The following is a 17,371-nucleotide window of genomic DNA, read 5'->3' on the forward strand; positions in this document are numbered from 1 at the left end:
TTAATTGCTGTATAACCTTATACAGAGAAAAGGCCTATGATACATTCCTCATAGAATCATCACAAATATTAAATCCATCATCTGTAAAAGCCCACTCACTGTCTGTTACATTTACAACTTAGTAAATGGCAACTTGAGGTGGAGGTGGATGTGGTAGCATTGAATTAACAACAACATAACTCACAAGGGCTTACCAATTGGGACTCAGAAATATTTTCTTTGGAGATTGGATGGGGATTTGAAATGTATAGAGATCAGGCATCTGGGAAGCAGTCCTTAGATGGAAATCCTCGTATGTAGCCCCATCCCGCCTGAGGTAGGCTTACCAAGCAAAGGTAAGCAGTCCCTCCCTGGCTCCCATGTTAACTAGCTGTTCTGCCTGTCTTTCTGGCTTAATTATGCTCCAATAATCCTGACAAGATTGGCTGGATTTTGCTGTAAATCATGACAGTGGAAATCCTAAAATAAAAGTAAGATTAATGCTATGACCTCAATCGTGGCATGAGGGCTCATTAACGGCAAATCATGGAGTTAATTGAATTCTAGGCATAGCACTGCTAGCTGGATTAAATTTCCTGAGACCTATTTCTTTACCGACATGAAGATAACTGAAATGCACCAATGATAACTAAGCCAAATATTGGGGGTTGCTAAGGAGACAGATAATTATTTCCCTAGCACACTAGCTGCCCAACCATCAAAAGAGTCTGATGTCATGCTTTGGAGGACTGTCTCTGTTATTACAGCCACCCTCCCTGTCTTCTTCACGCTCAAGAGTGTGATGCAACCTCTCTGAACCTTGGTTTTGCAATAATACTTGTTAAGAATGAAATACATACATGCGCATGTATCTACAAGAAGTGCTCAATAAAAAGTAGCCATTATCATCATCCTATCTTTGACTCTTTGCCATCATTCATTATTATAAGGACCCCTGGAGGGAGGAAAGAGCTGTGTGGCTTTCCTTCTGCAGGCTGCACCCTGGTGGGCTGCAGAAATGGCACCACAAATGGCATAGAAAAATCACTGTACACCCAGGGCCTCCCTAAGTTCAAGGCAGCTTCTGTTTCTACTTAGCATCTGGCCAATGCAGATGTTAGTACAGTAGTCCCCTGTTTTCCATAGAGGATACAGTCCAAGACCTGCAGTCGATGTCTGAAACCACAGATAATACCAAACCCAACTGCCATCAATTCGAACGCATTTCTGTTCATGTCTTCCACTCACAAATTGAAGCCTTTTCCATCTTAATACAGCACTTACACACTGTGGCCGTAACATTTGCCATCTGAGATGTAATGGCAAAACTAGCGCGAATTCCCTTTTTCTTTCTTCACAATTTCACAGATAAAAGTTTCACTCTTACCACAGATCTACACAACCTCGGAATGTTATTTTTTTCCTTTTTTTCATTAAGTCAAGAACTTTTGCCTTTTCACTTAAAGGAAGCACTCTACAGCTTTTCTTTGGCATATCCAAGTTGCTGGCATCACTACTCTTGTGATTTGCGGCCATTATGAAGTAAAATAGGGGTCACTTGAACACAAGCACTGCAATAACCGAGATAGTCAATCTCATCACTTGCACAACTACTAAGTGACTAATAGGCAGTAATGGACAAATGGATGATGTATATCCCAGGCAGGACCAAGCAAGACGGTGCAAGATTTCATCACACTACTCAGAATGGCACACAATTTAAAACTTAATGGATTATATCTGGAATTTTCATAATACTTTCAGATCGCAGTTGGCAGCAGATAACTGAAACCTTAGAAAGTGAAACCACGGGTAAGGTAGTCTACTGTTTGTCTCTTCTCTTTCCTGCAGTCTGGTCTGTGTGGTTCCATCTGCTCTTCGGACAAAAAAATTACATACATAAATCCTCATCCAACACTGACAGATGAGTATTGCAGTCTCCACTACACAGGAGGAAGGAGGAAGACTCTGAAATGGAGGGGAACGTGTATCAGGCAGCGGCAATGGTACATACTAGAGTCAAGATATTATGGTGTTTCCTCACAGAACTGGGTGGACATAGAGGGTATATTAGAGAGGGGTGAGAGGTGAGACCGCAAAGGTGAATGATGCTCAGATCTCAAAAGGCTTGAAAGGAGTAGATAAAGAAATTTAGAATCACTGGGAAGGGTGAGGGGATGCTTTTGTTGAAAGCTGCAACACAAAATTGAGAATGCGCAAGAAGAGCTTAGCGAGAAGATGGTGCTTAATTTCTATCTGTATCAAGTACTCAGCATGACACTTACCAGGGTAAGCCATCTAAAAAAGGACACTTAATTGAACTGAATTGAATCTGTCAAGAAACAAACAGTTTCTATTCACTTTTAAACCAACTTCAATTGCATTGAAGTACAGCAAGATGATAACAGCAATAGCCATCACTTATTAAGCACCCTCTGATCCCTGGGAATTAGACTACACGCTTTATGTCCATTATCTTACTTAATCTTCACAATTATCTTGCCAGGTAAGTTTGATTATCCCCCTTTTACAGAGGAGCAAACAGAACTTGTCTTAGACCATTTGGGCTGCTGTATCAAGATACTATAAATTGAGTGGCTTTTTAGCAACAGAAATGTATTCCTCACAGTTCTGGAGGCCTGAAAGTCCAAGATCAAGGTGCCTGCAGATTTGGTGCTTAGTGAGGGCCTACTTCTTTATTAACAGAAGGCCATCTTCTCCCTGTATCCTCCCACGGTAAAAGAGACAAGCAAGTTCTCTGGGGCCCTCTTTTATAAAGGCACTAATCCCATTCATGACGGCTCTGCCATCATAACTTAATCAACTCCCAAAGGAGTTGATTACCTCCAAATATTACCACATTAAGGATTAGTTTTCAGCAAATGAATCTGGGAAAGGACGGGACACAAATATTCAGCCCACAGCAGGACTCAACACAAAAGTTTAGGTCATACAGCCAGGCTCTTCCCTAGGTCTGTCTCACTCCAAAGCCTGTGTTCCACTGACTACATTTTGCTGCCTCCTATTATATTTGTTAAAAGCTTAAAACATAAAAGCAAACAGTCAAACCCAAAAGCACTGCTGGAGAACAAAAAAGCCAGACCTTGGCCTGATGTCTGCTCGGCATTAATCTAAGGATATTTTCAAGAACAGACACCCAGGAGTGGAAAACTGCTACGCATTCATTGCGTAGCAATGAAATTAATGAAAACTAGTTTCTAAGGCTTGAACAGGCAGGAGTGGAAAACTACAGTCCAGTTATGATCGTGGTCCTTCATACGGACTTGGTCCCAGAAAGGGATGATGACAGTGGCTCAAGATGCTCTTTCCTAATTCAGCTTCTTCTTGCTGCCCAATCCCACCCACCTCACAGGCACACACAGCCTTTAGGGTCAATAGCTGCTGTCTTTGACTCTCATGTTCAACAGCCACATGTACAAGCATTCCAGGGGTAGTGGCAGCAGAGCACAGAAGGTGGGGAAAGAGCATGAGCCCAAAGAACCAAACTAAATATGCTATCCATCTTCCCCAAAGAACCACTCTACAGACTTGGAAACCTGCCCATTGTCAAGTCCCTTTGTGGTGTGAAAGCTATCAGTGCTGACAAACCCAGGGTCACAGCCTTTTTTCTTTGAGAAGACGATGGCCAAAAGAGCTGATAAGTCATTAGCAGCATCTGTTCTCCTCTGCTGCCTTTTAGATCCTAGGTAACACAATCAGAGCTCACAGGTGCTGAAATTTCAAAGACAGGCACTAATAACCATAAAAAGGGTCTCCAAAAAATGCAGGTGACAGGCAAGCAGGTGGCTTTCCATCATGAACAATGTGTGCTCTGCAAAATCCACAGAATGGTAAGAATAGGTGGACAGATACACTGCAAGGGTTTGGTTTCCAAAGAAGGAACTAGGGCCACGGCTAGCTTATAGATTGGAAGAGGGCAATGCAGCCCTTTGGAATCTGGTATCAGTCTTCACATCTTCACCAGGCTCCCGCTGTGTGCTAGGTTCATGCAAGATGCTTCACACACACTGTTTCATTTCACCCTGAAAAGGACCTTACTAAACAGGCTATCAGTCCCAGTTAGTAGGTGCAGAAATGAGGCTCAGAGAGGTTGCATAACCTGCCCAAGCTAAGAGGTCTGGCGAACAGTGGTGCAAGAGGTTCCCAAGGTTAAATATCAGCCTAGGTACCAGGCTACGCATCAAAATAGTCTGGAGTGCCTGTTCTAAAAAATGCAGATTTTCAGATTTCTTTCAAATCAGAATCTCTGAGAGTGGAGCCTAAAGTCTACATCTTTCAACACCCCTCAGTAGCTTCTGATAAACAGAAAGTGTAATAACACAGCCACAGCCCTATGCCACACTGTGTGACAGAGGACAGACAGCCCTAAATGAAGGTCAGGCAGGGTCAGGGAGAGAGGCAGTGGAGCTACCATTCATTGGACACTTTTTATCTGCCAAATGCTTCATATAGATTATCATACTTACTCATTGCAACAACCTGCTGAGGTGGATATTACCATGCCCATTTTATTGAGGAGGAAATTGAGGCTCAGTGAAGTTAAATGACTGGATAAAGGTCACACCTCTAAGAAACACTGGGGTCAGAACACAAACCAGATCTGTGTGGCTCTAAATCTCATGCCCTTTCACTATCACATTCTTCCTTACCACTTTTTGACAGAGAGTAGAGGTCTCAGTGCAATCGCCAATAGCACGTAGATGGCTGTAGCTATGGAAGGGCCCAAAGAAGACCTTGCCCAATATGAATCAGACAGCAGAAATGGCTACAACCTGAGGGAGGCCAACTATTCCTCCAGCAGCTATCATTGCTGTTCTTCTCATAAAAGCAGGAGCCTGGACTCACCAAACACAATGTGGGCAGCACAACAGTGGAGCCATCATCCCTCCTCTCAGCACTCTTGCATATTGAGAGTCCACTCCCTCCCAGGCAAGGGTCCAGGCATTTGGGAGTCTGCATGATCTGACCCATAAAGTTAACCAACAGAGTTCAAGTTCCAAATACCAGTGTGCCCTTAAGCATATGGCTTTCCTTCTCTGGACAAAGTCTCTTTCTATAAAATGTGGAAGTGGAATTTGCTGCTCTCCAAGGTCCCATGAACTCTAGGTGACTCCATGACTCACAGAGTCTATATAATGTGCGTATTAAATTGTGATTTGTGCAACTTATTAATACTACAAAGCAAGGACTGTTAGGAGTCTCACCAAACTGGACAAGGAGTTGAAATATTTGGCTGCCACTAACGGTGGCATTGGTGGAATAGAAGCATTCAAATCTCCACCATGGCTTCTGTTTTTTATTTTTGCCCCAGAAGCCCAGGGGTGAGGGACTATTATCTAACAAGTTGGCCACCTGCAAGTGCCTTCTTTCCTCTTTCCCTGCATTTGGCACTAATCTCAAGTGACTGCCTGTTGACTGACCCAGTTGCCCTTCTTGAAATCTTTAAGCATATGCACATTGCCTGCAAACTCCTAGAAGGCAAGATGGGGTGAGTCAAAGAAGACTCCATACACAGTGCCAAGCACAGGGCTTTGTACATAGTGGTAGTAGTAGTATGCTAATATTCCGCTACTAAAAATAACAAATCGTACCTAAAATCAGCTAAGATCTGAGTCCCTACTATGTACCAGGCATTATTCTAAATGCTTTACAGCCCTCTAATGTATGTGCCATTACTATCTTGCATTTGTAGATGTAGAAACAGATATAGAGGCTCACTTTCTTGCTGAGGTCACACAATTAATAGGCTAACTGTGGACAGTCTCACATGCCATTGCTGAATGAGAACACAGAGTTGGAGCTGTGTGGCCTTGGCATCAGACAGACTTGGGTTCCTACTCCAGCAATTTATTAGCTGTTTCTTTAGATAAGCAGCTTAAACCTTTCAGTGCCTGTTCCTTCATCTGTGAAATAGGATAACAACATCCACCTCATTGTTTTTTTCTTAAGAACCCAACATTACACCTGGCCTATTTATTTACTCAGGTATCTATTGAGCTTCTACTGTGTGAAAGGTTGTGTGATAGGTGGTGGGAAAACAGAATAAGAAAGCATAATGTCTGACATCAAGCTGCTCACAGTCTACTGACAGCCAAACACAAATGAAAACAGTATATAAGACCATATGGGAAGGATAATGTGATGCAGAGGGCATCAATGGAGCACAGAGGAGAGCACCTGAGAGCAAAGAAAGCTGGAGTTCGCAAAGATGAATGAGGCTAGCCAGGCCACATGGAAAGAAGGGCACTCGGGGCCAAGTGGTTCAATTCTATCAGTCAATCATGCCATACCTGGGCATTAGCTTCAACTCTATTCTCATACCTCACATCCAGTCTTTCAGAAAATAGTGTCTATACTACCTCCAAATTTTATCCAAAATTTAAGATATGTATAGAGCTCCCACTTATCCAAGAGAGAGTGGATAGATACACACACATATTTACAAAGTGAAAAGATAAACCCAAAACTTGAAAGAGAGTTACCTGTGAGGGAGGGAACAGGGTAGAGGGGGCAGGGACAGTAGCTGTTTCTTTGAATACAACCTGCTTTAAAGATTTGAATTTGAAACTATGTAAATATTCTATATAACTACAAACATAAATTTTAAAGCAACCCCTCAAAAGTGATAGCAAAATGAAGCAAACAAACCCAGCTTAGTATGAAATTGATGATATAACGACACAGAGAGAAACTATCTCAAGTAACTTTAAGATACAAAGTAACTGTCTTAAAGTAAAATATATACAACCAGTACCCGCCCCCTCCACCACCACCAAAAGAAAAACAAAACTACCTTAACCTGCTTTGGTGATAGTGTTGGTATTGTGATTCTGTGGCTGTGTATCGTGGCACAAAGCAAATAAGTAATTACATTGGTGCAACTGAGAACCAGAATTTTGGCATGGGAGAAAGAAACACCATTGTGAATCCATAATGTATTTCACCTTTTAAAAAATGTGCTCCTAGCTCTGTCCACTGAGAAGGCCTAGACACAAAGACCAGCTTAGGAGCAGTGAGCACCCCTCACACCCAGACAGTGGTCTTTATGCACCATTTCCCTCTAAAAGGAACTAGAGCCCTTTGAAAAAGTGGCTGATTCTAAGATTGGGGCAGAAAACGCACAAGATGGGCCTGGAACATCTGGTGATACCAGAAAGCAAGGAAAGCATCAAAGACTACTTGAGCATGTTAGAAGCATTGAGGAGCCAGCTTCAGAGGCTCCCATGGCCAAAGACGGTCCACTTAGGCATTAGTAAGAATACTGATTCCCTCTATATACTCAAGAGATTGGATCCAGGGCCCTTCAAGGATACCAAAATCCAAGGATGCTCAAGTCCTTATATAAAATCGTGTAGTATTTGCATATAACCTACACACATCCTCCCATATACTTTAAATCATTTCTAGATTACATACAATACCTATTGCAATGTAAATGCTAGACAAATCATTGTTTTATACTGTACTGTTTTTTTGTTGTTGTTGTCTTGGTCTTTTTCCAAGTATTTTTGATTCAGGGTTAGTTGAATCCACAGATGTGGAACCCCCAGAGGGCCAACTGTAATAACTGCAGTGGATTGAAACATGAATGTGTGTTTAAAAATATGAGTTCATAATAATAAAATGAGAAAAAGAGAAAGAGAGAAGCTTCATAAGTCACCCTTAGAGAAGGACAGGGAACCTACTTTTTATTTTTGAAAACTGGTAAATAAAGGGTAAGAATCAAGCCTTTTTCCTTTGTTTGCTATATGAACTTTACTCCAGGGTAACCAAATATCTGATGAGGAAGAGTTTTTCCTCATAGAAATAGTCCAGCAAACAAAAAAAAACTAAGAATTACATTTGCAGCCCCTAATAAAACAATGGCACTAGACAGTGATGACAAAAAACAGAAACAACCACACATTATATATCCCCGATGGAAATACAAAACACGACCTATGAGATAGTCCTGCAAAAAGCTAATCTGAATGTAAGTCTGATCAAGCCTCTAATCTACCAGGAACACAGGGGACAAAGGAACAGGTTAAGTGACACCACAGGGATGCAGTCAGCAAAATCTAGACTTTGGGAAAATCTACAGTACAAATGGCCTGGGTTTTTTTTTTTTTTTTTTTCCAAAAATAACAACAAAAAAATTACACAGGAACAAAAGAGACATAGAGAAGAAACTTTAAAACCAAGCAACTTCAATGCATAAACATTATTTGGATCCTGGTTCAAACAAACTATAAAAAGGCAAAAATAAGATTCCCACTTAAAAGAATCAGGAAAATCTGAACAGACTGGATATTTGAGGATAGTAAGGACTATTAAGATTCTAGATGAGATGAGAATATTGTGACAATGTTTTTTAAAAGGAGCCTTTTATTGACTGATTGAGCAGGTTCTCACTCCAGGCCTCAGTCTCCCCTGTAACTAGGACTACAAGTGCATGCTATCATGCCCAGCTAGGCCCTTACATGTTAGAGGCATATTCAAATATTTAATGATATTATGGCTGGGATCCACTTCACAATAATCCAGAGGGGCAAGAACAGCTTTAGAAAAAATGAAATTGCTCATTAGTAGATAATTGTCGAAGCTGAGTAATGGGGACATGGGTTTCTGGTTTCTACCTGTGTTTCCCCTTTTTACCTTTTTGTATATTTGAATTTAGAAAACTATATATATTTAGGTACTACATATATTATGTACAATGTTGACATGGTTTGGCAGTGTCCCTACCCAAATCTCATCTTGAATTGTGGTTCCGATAATCCCCATGTGTTGTGGGAGGGACCCAGTGGGAGGTAATTGAATAATGGGGGCAGTTACCCCCATGCTCCTGTTCTCATGATAGTGGTGAGTTCTCACAAGATACAATGGTTTCACAGGGGACTTTTCCTCCTTTTGCTCGGCACTTCTCCTTGCTGCTGCTGCGTGAAGAAGGACATGTTTGCTTCCCCTTCTGCCATGATTGTAAGTTTCCTGAAGCCTCCCTAGCCATGCTGAACTGTGAGTCAATTAAACCTCTTTCCTTTAATAAATTACCCAGTCTTGGATATGTCTTTATTAGTAGCATGAGAACAGACTAATACAAATGCATATATTTTTATATACCCACATATAAAGAGGTATAATCAACTTTTTCTCACTGCCTATAGTGCCACCAACCTGGTCTAAGCCAATCACTTCTCCTCTGAATTATTGCAATATCCTCTTCACTGCTGTCTCTGCCTCCACCCTTGCCTCCCTAAGGTGTGGTTCATAAAGAGAAACAAAGGTGTTCTTTTAAGAAATAAGGCAAATGTTACTCTTCTTCTGAAAATTTTCCAATCATTTCCCATCTCACTTAGAATAAAAATCAAAGCTCGTACAATGGCCTACAAGGCTCTATAGGAACAGGCCTCTGTACCCCTCTTGTCTTATCTCTACCTTTCTCCCTGTGTCTTTGCTGCAGCCGCTCTACTCTTCTATTCAACATGTACTTCCCTCAGGGCCTTTGCATTTACAATTCCACTATTCCCCCAGTGAGCCACGTGGCTTCCTTCCTCACTTCCTATACGTTTCTCCTTAAATGTTTCTTTTCCAGAGATGCTTTCCTCATCACCCTATATAAACTCTCCTTAGTCTACTATTTTTTCTTCATGGCTCTTTTTATCTTGAGGGTTTTTATTTTTTCTGTCTCCATCTACTACAAAAGAAGCTCCATGAAAGGACAGACATAGGTGGGGCCCGGTGGCTCATGCCTGTAATCCCAGCACTTTGGGAGGTCGAGGTGGGTGGATCACAAAGTCAGGAGATCAAGACCATTGTGGCTAACATGGTGAAACCCTGTCTTACTAAAAATACAAAAAAAAAAAAAAAATTAGCTGGGCGTGGGTGGTGTGTGCCTGTAGTCCCAGCTACTCGGGAGGCTGAGGCAGGAGAATATCTTGAACCCGCGAGGTGGAGGTTGCAGTAAGCCAAGGTCGTGCCACTGCACTCCAGCCTGGCGACAGAGTGAGACTCTGCCTAAAGAAAAAAAAAAAAAAGACAGACGTAGTTGCTTTGATCACTGTTATTTGTGCCAGAGTATCTGGCTCAATACATATTGTTAATTCTGACCTTAGATTCTGAACTATAAATTGGTCAGCAATACTGCACAGGGTGTTTACCAAAGGGTGGTAGGATAGGCAACAAGCGCATTATGGAATGCTTGTATGCCCCTGTAAGACTTGAATTTTATCTTATAGGTGATGAGAAGTTTCATGCCTATAATATAATAGGCCTTCAAATTTTACAGTCATTGTTACCACCACCATCATTTTACAGCATGGGAGGCTATGGAGTAAGCATGGGTAGATACAAAGAAATCTGAGAGTCACCTTGTTTCCTCCCACTGTTCCTATAGGCAAAACCCAAATCCAACCCACCTTTCTACACACCCACTACTCCTTACTTAGTATCTTACTCGGTTCAGGCCATTTCCATCTCTAGCCTCCTAACAGCTTTGGACCCCTCCAATCCTCTCCAGAGGGATGAGGCACGTTTTTAAAATACAAATTTTATCTTATCACTCCCGTTCATATAAATTTTTAGAGGCATAGGGTTACATGGTTTACAAAGCCTTGAATGACCTGGGAATTGCTTTCCTTCCCATTCTCACCTCCTGCATTCCTCCTTCACCCATCTTTGCCCCAGTCCCAGGGAAACTCTTTGCAGTTCTCCCAACAGCCCGTGCTCTCACTTTCTTCTGGATTACTGCACGTATTTTCCTCGGTAACCTGCACTGTCTTAAGAGTATTTTTGCTGTCTCCAGCAACAATTCTGAAAGTTGCATGCATTACAATTCTGTGCTTTATCTCAAGAAAGCCATTTTAGAAGACCTCACATTATTCACCATCTTGCCAGAGGCTGTCAAGCTTAAGGATTTTGTAACCCATGTTCTCCTACTTCTCCTGTCAAACATGGTTACGTGTTATGCTTGCAGTTTGTGTTATCTGCCTACAAAATTTTGCAAGTATAATCTCATCTGGGCATCTTTTTCTTTTGACAGTTTGTTATCATCCTCTCCAAAGAAGGGATAGTTACATTAACCTAACGACAAATTTGCCATCTTTTTCTCAATTATGTGATCTAAGTCAAAATGTATCTTCAGTAGAACTTTTTATAGTGAATAAATTAGATACAGGCATGGCTGAAGCCGTATGGTTACTTTGCAAAATAATTTATTTATTTCTATTCATATCTATCCTTTTTACTTTAAAAGGTCATGCAAACAACCTACAAATCCTTAATAATGATTCTCCAGGCTCTGCCTTTGACATGATATAATCAAACACGCAATATTAAAGACTGAAGCTTCAAATAGTCACAAGGAATTCTGGGCTGAGGGACATTGTAGAGAGCATTATTAGCATTAGGATGAAACAAAATTTGCAGTTATTTCCTCAAACATTTAAAGCAATATCCATGGAGGAAAAAAAATCCTAAGTCATTGTTCTAAAGATGGCACCGATGCTTTTTAAGGTTTTAAAGCTATTATGTTTTCAGGAGTTATGACAATTTATATAATAACATATGGGTTGGAATCCCGATTCTGTCACCTGCTTGCTATGCTGTGACCTTGGGCAAGTCACTGAACCCCTTTAAGCCTCAGTCTCTTCAGCTGTAAAATGAAGACAATTATACCCAGTTTATAAGGCAGTTGTAAAGATGAAGTAAAATGATATCCATAGAAGTACTTTATAAACTAAAAATAAAGCAGTGATGGTTTTTATCCATGGTCAATGCCAAAGAGCAATGCAATCAGAAGATAAAACTCCTCTCAGTACTTCGGTTCTCCACCTACGAGTCCATTCATTTCACCAAGCTGTTATTTTTATTGTTATTGGAAACATATCCAAAGATCTCTGCTGAGCCCAGATGAGTAATAAGGCCAAAATGTACTACTCAATTCCCACTATTAATTGGGGGGATAGTGTTGTTTTTGTTTGTTTTAAAAAAAACATTTCTTGGTATGTTAAAATTCTTAATATGAGCAGGTGAATTAACATTAGACTGAGAACCCAAATGCCCAAACTGGAACAATGTACAAATCTGCTAGTGATGGATGGATTGTGGCCAGTGGAAGCACATCTGTCAGTCTGTAACCACTGTAAATAAAAGAATCTGCCATTGTTCTCAGAGCAACTCAACTCCTCTGCCAACAGAACATCCTTTGAGCACCCTCCAATTTTCTATAAATCCCAGGTTTGAAATTCTGATATAATCTTCTATTTTCTAACCCTCTAAGTATTTGAATGTATGTTAAGAGGAAAGAGTGTCTTAAATATTTTTATAAACCACTGCTAATATCAAAAACAGCACTGGTATCTTATGTTCAAAGCCTCTGGGAGATGTCAAGAGAATTCTGGAAAAAAAAAAAAAAAACCCACTGTCAATTTAACCACTTCCTAAGGTGAGTTTAATGAAGCAAAAGAGAATAACACTTCACCAAGGACACTGATCATTTTTCCAAACATACCTAAGCAAAGTAGATTTGACAAACGTGATGGCACTTACTCCTAGCATTATTGAGGCCTGTCCAAAAACTGCCGTTGATTCGGGGGAGGGGAGTCATTGCTGATAATGAGCTTCTGTCTCCCCTTCCGTAATAAATAAATTCCAAAATATGTAAGGCTCAAACACGGTATTAGTTTATTTCTTGCCTCTTTTTCATTTCTGCACGTAAGGCATTTGCTTTTGCTGTCCTCCTGCTAAGAAACCTCTACCTGGCTCTTTGCATAATTGATTCCTTTTCATCCTCCAGAAAGGTGCCCCACTGCCCAATTCACCAAACGTTTGTTATAAATATCAAGGTTTCCATTGCCCCTTCCTGTAGTCTACATATCCTGATTCGGAGTTGGAAAAGAGAGTTAACCATAGAGACATCCTTTCCTCATAGAGGGCCCCAATGTTAACATTTGTATTCGTAATCCATCTGCCATATTTATAGGAGAAAAAAAAATTTAAAAAGCAAAGCTATAAGCAAAAAAGAGTCCAGAAAAGCCTGTGATCTCTAACCAGACACAGCAAGGCTGGCAAACTCAGGCCCGGAACCAGGTCCCAGGTCCCAGGACACGCTGAGAGACTCCAGCACATGAGGAAATAGAAGTCCAGGCCCCCCCAGAGTAATGAACATGCGGCAGCAGGAGAATTAAGATTTCCAGCTTGGTATCAGAACAATGTGGAGCAAATCCCAACATTACCACATGGAATCAGTCCTGTGATAGCTCTGTGCCTCAGTTTCCTCATGGAAAAGAAAATAAACCAAGAGCACTGCTGACAGCAAAATGGAATACAGGGACAATGGTCTTTGTCAATTTGCTCACGCAATATTTTGTCTGACCTGAGCTCATACTCAGCAAACATGGTATAAAAGCCATCCCTTCAACTTGGGGCTCATAACCTATCCTAAACAACATTTGCTGCTCAAGTTATAATTAAAAATGCCTGGTTATTATGAAGAACATGAGAGGGCTTTATGAAGTGTTAATGAGCAACTCTGGTCTGTCTGACATCAAAGTGAGTGGGCAATGACCTCAGGCTCCAGTGCACTAAGATAAATAGGTGGCAGCTTCACCCTGTAATCGCTGTACAACCTTGGGAAGTTATTTTATCTCTCTGGAAAACTTGGTTTGTAAATTTAGAGTTAATAATCATACCTGCCCCCTAGGATTCATCTGAAAATTAAATAAGAGAATGCATGTTAACATATGCCTAGAAAACAAATAGTAAGCCCCAAATAAATGACAGGTATTTTTATCATTGTGACCGCCACACCAAAGATTCTGATTTCCAGTCTTTCACAGAATCCTGAGAATTTCTGGGAGATCCGGCTTTGCCACTTTTCCTAGAAACGGAACTTCATAAACCTGGGAAGCCAATGGCTTTAAAGAACCAACCAGGACTTGTTTTCCTGGAGCTGAAAGAGGGGTATGGTAGAGACTGCTATTTGCCAACCAAAATCCATTTTCCCCTCCTTGTTCTTCTTAGGAGTATTTTTAGCTGGTCACGTGGACTACCAGAATAAAAGACTACATTTCCCAGGCTTCCCTTCAGCCAGGTACAACCATGTGATTAAGTTCTGGCCAATGGGATGAGAGTGGAATTAAAACTGCAACTTACACGCTGTTTCTTAGAGAGAAAAAGTAAGCCCTTCCCTCACCTTCACATTGGCTGGAAAACGAATGTTTAGTTGGCCATCTTAGATGACGAGGAAGAGAGTAATACCCTAACGATTAAAAAAGCTGCATGACAGAAGCAGCTTGGCACCCTAACTACTTTATACAGCATCCATTCCAGATCGGACTTTTATATGAGCAAGAAATAAGCTTTCAAGGCTGGGCGCGGTGGCTCACGCCTGTAATCCCAACACTTTGGGAGGCCGAGACTGGTGGATCACGAGGTCAGGAGATTGAGACCATCCTGGCTAACACGGTGAAACCCTATCTCTACTAAAAATACAAAAAATTAGCTGGGCGTGGTGGCAGGCACCTGCAGTCCCAGCTACTTGGGAGGCTGAGGCAGGAGAATGGCTTGAACCCAGGAGGCGGAGCTTGCAGTGAGCCAAAATTGGGCCACTGTACTCCAGCCTGGGCAACAGAGCAAGAGTCCGTCTCGAAAAACAAAACAAAACAAAACAAAAGAAATAGGGTTTCATCTGCTTAAGCCACTGTTATGATGGCCTTTGTGACATATGCAGCCAAACCTCTAGCCCCATAAATATTGTAGACAATGTGGACAAAGAAAAAGAAAGGCAGAATATGGTAGAGGGTTGCAACATGTTCCTGGTACATAGTGGCATCTCATCATTGTTTGCAGAATTAAACATCCTCTGTTGAACTACATGCAATCAACCCGAATTTGGAATATTGAGGTCAGCTTCAAAAACAGGAGGCACACAGGCCAGCTGGAGAGTGTCCATAAGGAGAATGACTAGGGTAATAAAAAGTAAAGAAAACCCATCTCCTGAGGAAAGACTGAAAGAGCTAGAAAGGGAAAGGTAAGCCAGAAAGGCAAGATTAGGTTTCAAGTAACTCAAGGGCAGTAAGTTAAACAGGGCTTCTCTCTTTGGACTCAAGTTTCTTCATCTGTAAAATAAAGAGGTACACCCAGAAAAATCCCTTTTAGGTACAGCATGAGGGACCTATAAATTCAAAAGAATCTATGTTGCACCAAGGGACAGAACTACAAGCCACCTAGATACAGAACTGAGAGAGTGAAGGGCAGATTTCCACTGAACATCAATAAACATCCCAGCAATGTTTCTTGTCCAGCAATAGAATGGCTGCCTTCCAAAGTCCAGAGCTACCTAACTAGAGGGTTCAGTCAAGAACTAGACCTGGATACAGGTCCCTAGAGGACGTTCTAAGTCTTGGAAGAACCAGGAAGTTAAAACAGCTCCCTAGAGATGCAGTTCCTTCTTGAAGACAGAGCAAAAAAGGTGAACTTTGTAACAGTTTTGGATTTGAATCTATTTCTGCCACTAATCTGGCTACATGATCCCGAACAACTTATTAACCTTTTTTGAGCCTTGGTTTCCTCATTTTTTAAATGGGCATAGTAAAACATAACTTGAAGTATATTTAATTACAATATTTATATTTATTATATTGAATAAAATATTAAAAATATTCCTGTACATATTTTAATAAAATATACTTCAAGTTATGTTCTACTATCCCCATTTTACCCCCAGATGCTCTCTGGGTCAGCTGTAGCCATTTCCTCTTTTGGATAGAGCTGAAGCTATTATAATATATATCAAGCACATAGCACAATATAGGCTCATAGCTACTTAAAGTAATCATCTTATTGACTTTATAAATGGAGGAAAAGAAAAATGTGACGAGCTCAGAAGACGAAGTTAGTCATCCTGGTGGAACCATCAGCAGGTAGAAGGCTGGAATTGGGCACAATCAACATAAACAAGGGCTTGACACATAAGTGCTGTGGCTGAAGTGCAGGCAGGATCAAAAGCCACTCACAAGGTGGGAAAGGAAGGAGAAGCGGCCATTGCAGGATCATCAGACACTGGGAAAGGACTCTCATCCAGACCTCCATCTACCCATTCACTATTTATTTATTATCTATGAGCAATTATAAAATGAGAAAAGTGCCACGAAGAGGAAAATACAGAACATAATCAGGGCACAAAGAAGCACCTGACCCAGACTTAGAAGGTCAGACAAGAGTTTCCAGTGGACATGATATCTAACTTGAGACCTGCATTACCAAGACAAAGGTGTTTGGGGGCAAAGGGTGGGAAGACAGCTCAAGCTGATGATGTGTTTGGAGGAGGGTGGAGAATCATAAAACGTCTCCCACTCCTCCTCTAAAACTTCTATATTCTGAGGAACCAAGAAGACTGCTAAGTCCTTCCCAGCTCTAAGGTTCCACCATTATGGCCTCAGATGCAAAAGCAAAATAAAATAAATGCCCTACCCATTGGGGTCAAGTACTTTTTTAAAAGAATAGTGGCAGGTGTGGATGGCAACATGGGGGTTCCTTATGGTGTTGGAACTGTTTGGTACCTTGACTGTGATTCAGGAACCCACACAGTTGAGAAAACAGTGTAGAACTTAACATACACACATGAGTACACATGCAAATGAGTACAAGAAACTAGGGGAATCTGAGGTGGAACGAATCAATGTCAACATCCTGGCTGTGATATTACACTAGAGTTTTGCAAAATATACCACTGGGAGAAATAGGCAAAGTTTACAGCTATCTCTCTGTACTATTTCTCACAACTGCATGTGAATCTATAATTATTTCAATAAAAATTTCAGTTACAAAAGTAGATGCAGATAAAGAACATAGTTACATAAAATTATAGTTATGAAATATAAATTCATCATTGAGATTTTAGCAAAACACATTTAAAATTTGTTAATTACTGATATCTACTACCCAAATGTTGTTTTGTAATATTCTGACAGTTCCTTCGTTTTTAGACTAATACATATCTTTACAATAATTTTCCTATGTAAATACAAATATATGTGTGTACATGTTTATGTAGTTTAATTCAATGTATAAAGACTGTTTCTTGTTTATACTACTAATTTTATATTTTGAAGATCTTCCCATCATATTAAAAATTTATTGAGCTGGGCATGGTGGCTCATGCCTGTAATCCCAACACTTTGGGAGGCCGAGGTGGGAGAATTGCTTGTGCCCAGGAGTTCACAACCAGACTGGGCAACATGGTGAGGCACCATCTCTACCATAAAAAAAAAAAAAAAACAACTTTTTTGAGTTGGTAATACTATATAGGCATATCTTAGTTTTCTATTTGGTAATTCTACATAGGCATATCTTTAATATTCTATTTGGTAATACTATACAGGCATATCAT

At 40.7% G+C, this 17,371-nt stretch overlaps 1 protein-coding gene across 5 annotated transcripts in view; it reads right to left on the minus strand.

Annotated features, from left to right (window-relative positions):
• The window catches only part of DNAJC6 (DnaJ heat shock protein family (Hsp40) member C6), a 168,050-nt gene that overhangs the window by 76,825 nt on the left and 73,854 nt on the right, over nt 1-17,371 (minus strand). The gene's annotated exons all lie outside the window — the stretch shown is intronic.

The sequence above is a fragment of the Hylobates moloch genome, unplaced genomic scaffold, assembly GCF_009828535.3.
Source record: "Hylobates moloch isolate HMO894 unplaced genomic scaffold, HMol_V3 SCAFFOLD_18, whole genome shotgun sequence".
In the NCBI taxonomy this organism is placed as follows: domain Eukaryota; kingdom Metazoa; phylum Chordata; class Mammalia; order Primates; family Hylobatidae; genus Hylobates; species Hylobates moloch.